This window comes from Aythya ferina (assembly GCF_964211825.1).
Source record: "Aythya ferina genome assembly, chromosome: 16".
In the NCBI taxonomy this organism is placed as follows: domain Eukaryota; kingdom Metazoa; phylum Chordata; class Aves; order Anseriformes; family Anatidae; genus Aythya; species Aythya ferina.
This window is the reverse complement of record NC_140315.1, coordinates 14,056,653-14,062,861: the sequence shown is the minus strand read 5'-3', so window position 1 is coordinate 14,062,861 and position 6,209 is coordinate 14,056,653.

Below are 6,209 nucleotides of genomic sequence, written 5' to 3'. Positions count from 1 at the left end.
CCGATGAAACCATTTTACGTATCCGTTTGTGGTTTTGCAGGGCAATAGCCATTGTTGTGGCTAACCTGCATCATATACTTGAGATAAGAGACATTCCTGAATTTATTTAAATGTATTTGAAGAGTTGAATGGGGGGGAGGTAAAGAATGGGTTGGAATGAGGGGGCATGAAATCACACAACACCTCTACTCACAGATTCTTCTCCATATGTCATGGAAGTTCTCTCCTGCCACTGCCTGATTCAATCAATGCTATATAGCAGACCACTTGTTTCTGGGTATAGAACAATGAAAGATTTGGTAGGGTATTTCATTGTTTTATATCTAGAAGCAGGTTTAAAGATTTAAAAATATTTTTTTAAAGATTTGGTAGGATATTTAAAAACAACCCAAAAAAAACAGCTGAAGTGCTCTGGGATTCATGCTCAAGTAACAGGTATGATGTCAGTGATTAAAACAAATGGTAAGTATGAACTGTTGCACGATGTAAACAAAGGGGATGAATAACCAAGGTGTTGCTTGCTATGCATCTGTTTTACTGCTTTCCATTCTGCAAAGAATCTGTCAACCTCTAAAGAGCACCATTTTTAACTGAGTGTGGATCTCACAAAGACATGATAAATGAAACCATAATCAGAAACTATAATCGATATCAGTAATCCTTTAAATCCACATATATAGAGTTCCACGCGCATAGCTGCAGGACACATCCAAGTGTAGATGACAGGAGATGGTCACCTTATGTCATACTTACCTGTATGTTATGGAATAAAGATTATATATAAATTTATAGACGAAATAAGGAAACAAGGACTGGGTATTGTCTTTTCTGGTTCCCTTCAAATTACTCTTCCCTAGCTGGGCTTTGTCTTCTTGCAAGCTGTCTCAGCTGAAAATCTGCTCTCCTGAGGTTCAAGGTTGTACGTTCAGGATTGTAATTCTGCTGTTGGACTTGATCGCTTCTCTCTGGATTATGAATTGGTTGAATAATTTAAGTAGGAAGGGCCATGTGGTGGTCCATCCTTCTCAAATGAGGACTGCTGATAACAAGTTGTGGATCAGCTTGTGCAGGTGAGTTTGTCTCTAGGCGTAGAGATCACACAACCACCTTAAGCTTGTCAACCAATATTTGACTATCTTCTAGATGAACATTTTTTTTCTGTACATCTAACTAGAATTTCCTGTGTTGCAGCTTATATTCATGGCTACTGGTTTTGTCCCTATGCACCTCTGAGAATGGTCTATCTCAGTCTTCACTACATGTTCCCATTAGGCAGCCATAGCAATAAATTACCCTTCATCTTTTCCAGGTTGAACAAACTCAGGTCTTTGTTTCCTCACACATCCTATTCTTCAGCTTCCTGATCATCTCAATTGCTCTCAGGTATGACAATGTTGTGTTCACAACAGGGAGCAAGGCTGGGTGCAGATGCCTTTAAAGTGTCAAAAGAGAAGAGAAAATTCTGTTGTCTTGACCTGCTGGCCCTACTTCTGATAAAGCTTAGGATAAAGGTTTCCATGGTCTCTACAGTCAAGGCTACTTTCACATATGTAATGAGTTATTTTCTTTGAGTAACGCATCCAGCAGAACACTTCATCTAGATGGCTTGCTGACTGCCCGTGTTCATAATTGTCCTTGCTGCTCTAAGCTTCCTGGATTGCTTGTGCCCAACCCTACTGCCTTTCCAGCCGATACAGGGGTGGCTGAAACAAAGTCTCTGTGGGGTAATGGAGTTTGCTATCGAGAGGCTTCTTCCAACTATCTAAAGAAGCTTTCAGCTGCTTCCTATTCTTATTGGGTGGTCTTTATCAAATACACACCACTGTGTAACCTGTGTTGGTCTGTCCTCTTACACTTGGTCCATAAACTTCTGACTCAATTCTCAGAGAATTCAAGCCTCACGGAAGTTGAAGATAACAGGGCGAGCTGATACCCTAAGTTTGAAGTATATACTACACTAGGTGATCAATGCGCAGCACTCATTGATAGTGTGTTCTTTTTTTCTTTTGTTGGAAATATTCTTTCAGGAAGATTTGTCAGATGGTTGAGTGGGCACTAGCAACCAGTTCTGTGCTAATGATGCTTTGCTGTCATTTAAGGACAGGTAGGAGGTCAGGACTTACTTCACATTGCTGTTAGTGATGGATTGTCTGCAGAAATTGTGTTTGTTGAGGAATTTGTGTGCGCATATACATGTGTGTTTGGTTTTCCACAGAAAGACCTTGAGGTCTTGTGTTTCCTGGTTGTTGGAGCTCTAGGGAAGCCTAGTAAACATTATTAGGGGCTGCAGCTCCTGAGTTTCAGAAAACATCCCTAGGAAGAGTTTCTGTGTGCAGAACCATTTCTGGAGAGCCTAATGCAAGCTCCGTTTAGCTCTGTTCAGCTTCCATTTAGACTCCAGAAGCTTTTTCAGCATGTGAAATGGTGATTTCTCTAAGTGAGTCAGGGAGGTGTCTAGGCACCAGCAGCTTGACCAGCTCTGAAAAACCTTGTCAGCTTTGCAGAGCCAGGTACCAGTGTGCTGAAGGGGAAGAAAAACAGGCTGGTGTCTTCCTAGTGCAGCATTTTCATTGATAGATCCCAACCATTTTTTCATCACTGCTGAAAATACAACAATTTGAGCAAGTTAACAATGCGTGAATTTGACTTGAAACATGTTTTGAGTTGATAAAATATAAAAACTATATTTGGAATATGTTCTGTTAGATCTTCTGTTTTATTGATCCAAGAAGACTAGATCAAACACATCTAATAAAACCACTGGTGGAATTTCTCTACTTCCCTCCCATTCCCTGCGGTGCAATTGTGTTTTAGTGCTGCTTGTAGAAGAAAAGCTATGCCTAGTACCTGTCAACAGTATGCGTGAATCAGCAGCATTAATGCAGGGTGTTATTTCATATTCTTGTTCAGCTGTCACTGTGCACAGTAAAGCTCTTTGTCAGGTACAGTTTAGCAGCTTCTATTCCTAAAGGCTGGTACAAGTATGATTCGTACTTTGGCCAAATTTAGGTGTTGCTCCGGTTTGAACTCTTCCTCAGGAACAGTTTTGAATAACCTTTGCAGTAAGATTTCAATTCTGCTTCAGAAGCTTTCCAGAATGGATTGAAGACTTTGAAACCTGATCTTCAGTGTAGTAGCTGATTTTTCTTTTTTATAAAGAAAAGCATATTGTTAGCTTGTCTTGATTCCGTACTACTTTCTCAATTGATGTTTGATCCATAGTGAAAGAAAGCATGCAACTTTATTGCTTGCTTGCTTTATGTTGGCACATCTGCTGTAACTAAATCTTTTATCAGCTCTTTTTCCAGTTTCCTCATTTTTGCCTAAATACAGATCTTCAATTCTACTGCAGTTCCCTTACAGAGGTTTTAGCTGGATGTAATGAATGATGAACAATAGTACTGAAGAGAGCACAGCATCTGTAGGTACTGTGGTTTGCAAGTCCCCTCCCTCCCTGGTGCTGAACCCCCATGCATCGGTTTGCATGGCATCCCACATCTGGCCTGCTGTGTCATTTGACAGTAACACAACTACAACTTTTCCCATGTTGGTAGCTCTGTGCAGCAGATGTTACACAAGCAGGGTGAAATGTGAGCCACAGGCTTTCTGGGTTTGACGCACAGCATCCCAAAAGAAGCAGGAACAGATCACTGCACTACTGCACTGTTGCAATTAGAGAGACCTTCACTTGTGCAGTGGTGGAAGTACAAAGTGAGGAACAAAGGCAAGTTTCCTACTCAGCGGATGAAACTCAACAAGATTTGGTGGATGGGTCAGCAGGGTGATGCATTTAACTGCATGTCTGCACGTGTTCTTCCTGAAAGGTGCACTGATGAAGCTGTTAGGGAGCAGCAAGGAGCTCAGCTGCAGTCTTCTTTGGGCTTGTGTCCTCAACCAGGCTGGTCAGGCATAGGAAGTCTTGGGGCAGCCCCGCCTTCCAGTGCATCAGCTGCTTCCCTCAGTCTTGTTTGCAGGCTCATTTTGAAAGGCAAAAATAAAAGGAGACATGAGATATCAAACAGTGCATAAAGGAAGTCTGGTTTGGAAAAGTGGGGAAGTGTGTGTGATAGTCAGAGGAATGTGGCACCAGGAATAGATGTCTGAAGAAGAGAAGCCTCCGGGGTGACCTTATTGCAGCTTTTCAATACTTAAAAGGGGTTTATTTAAAAAAAAAAAAAAAAAGTGAGAGAGGGACTAACTTCGTGCTCAGTCAGGTAATGACAGAAGAAGATAACGATCAAAACCAAAACATACAACAACAGCAAAAAAAGCAATAAAGTAGTGTTAAAATAAACCCAGTTACTACACTTGGAAAACTTCAGTTTGCTTTTTAGTGCCTTAAGTAGTTTCTACTGGCAGTGCCTTTTGTGTGGTTGGGCTGTCCTGGGACAGCAAGGAGCTGCATGGGCAGCCTGCCCCTGCCGAATGACTGAACCTGGTGGTAAAATGAAATGAAACGGTGGTAAAATGAAATGATGATGGATTGTACTCCTAGCTTATAGACAGGTCTGTGGCTTGGCCAGGAAGAACAAGAACGTGCTTCCTTAAACGCCTGTCAGATTCATTTTCTGTGAATACTTTTCCTATTGCTACCAGTGAAAATACTATTCTCTTTTAAATATTACAATGCTTGCCTCTAATTCTCCCTTCAATATTGAGTCAGAAGCAATGTGAAAGAACAGGCTGAATGTTTTTCTCTGCTTGTCTCAACCTGATAAATTAGTTTCTATGATTAGGAAAAATAAAAAAGGCAGCTGACTTTCAGTACAGTCTAGCAAGGTCCTGCTCTTTTTTTTGTGCAGTTTAGATCTTTGATATTCTGTGAAATGGAGATTGATGGAGCTATATAGAGATAGCAGTTATCCGTATTTCCTAAGGCAAATGCTAAGGATCACTGAGAACAAAGAATGGGCAAATGGAAGTTACACTGACTGCATGATTTATGTCTGAGCCTGTTTTCATAACAGTGGTTCTTCTTGAAGATGATCTTAAGTTTCTCAGAGGCCAAATGTGTTTTTTAACCTTTAGGCATTTTTTGTTAGGATAAATCAGATGTAGTAAGTGTACATTGTAAAGCCCCAGTAGTTCTTTCAGTAGCACTGTTTGCCACGGAACAACTTTGCACAACTGTAGGAAGTATCAATTACAGTTAAGTATTTTTTCCTTCCTTTAAGTCACTAACCATTTGTGACTGCTTGTGGTTTGCAGGCCAAGGAAAAAAAAGTCCTGCCCACCTGTTTAAAAAAATATTAATAAAAGGAAAAATACTTCCAGAAGGAAGAATACTTCCAAGGTAAAGCCATAAAGCACTTACAATTCTGCACCATCCTTCTGAACTGAATGGGGGCCTGACATCCCTTCTGCTTGTCTGATTCCCTGAAACTCTGTAGAAAGTCAATGCAACTCTTACGGATGTTTAGGAAGTCTGTAGCAAAGTTTCCAAAACTTTGTCACATTCTGCAGAGTCTAGAGACACTTCTCAGCAAACTGTTAATTTTCTGCAGCGCTCTGGTTTTGGTTTCATCAATTGGGAAATCTTCGTAACAGAATACTAAATGGGCCTTATGTTCAAAGCCATGTGGTCTCTTTCCCTGATAGAAAAACAGTATTTTTGAAGTAAATGAAACAGCATTTTAGTTGTGCTATTTACGTGTGCATGTTGGAAGCACCTTGAAATCCTTAGTAATGAGTCTGATACACAGAATTTTGTTTTGAGTGTGTGCTTATTGTAGGTATCTGCTTTGCATTGTTAATGCAATTTTTACTCAGAACAGACAGGTGCTGGTCCTGGTTTTCTTCCCCTCCAAAATTGCTTCCTATATGTGTTTGTTTTTTAACAGAGAAATTCAAACTTTTTCATCCTTTTTGGAAATTAAATCCTTTGCCTGGGATGCTGTCTAATCTGCTATTGTGGTGTCATTTTGTAGATGAAGTGACATCTGGCCAAATGCTTGCACTGGGGAAAAAAGCAGCAATAATGGAGGGACACTGAACAAGTTGAAAAAGAATAAAGGGAAGTAAACATCTGATATGCTCATTTAGTGCTGCAAATATTTACTTCTTAAATGGAGAAGTTACTATGAAATATCCGTGTGTGAATGATCTACTAAAGTCTTTTCATGAATTTAACTTTTTTAATGTCACACTTGTTATGGAACATAAGGAAGAGAGATTCTGTATTTTCATGGTTGATTTCTGACCATTACTGT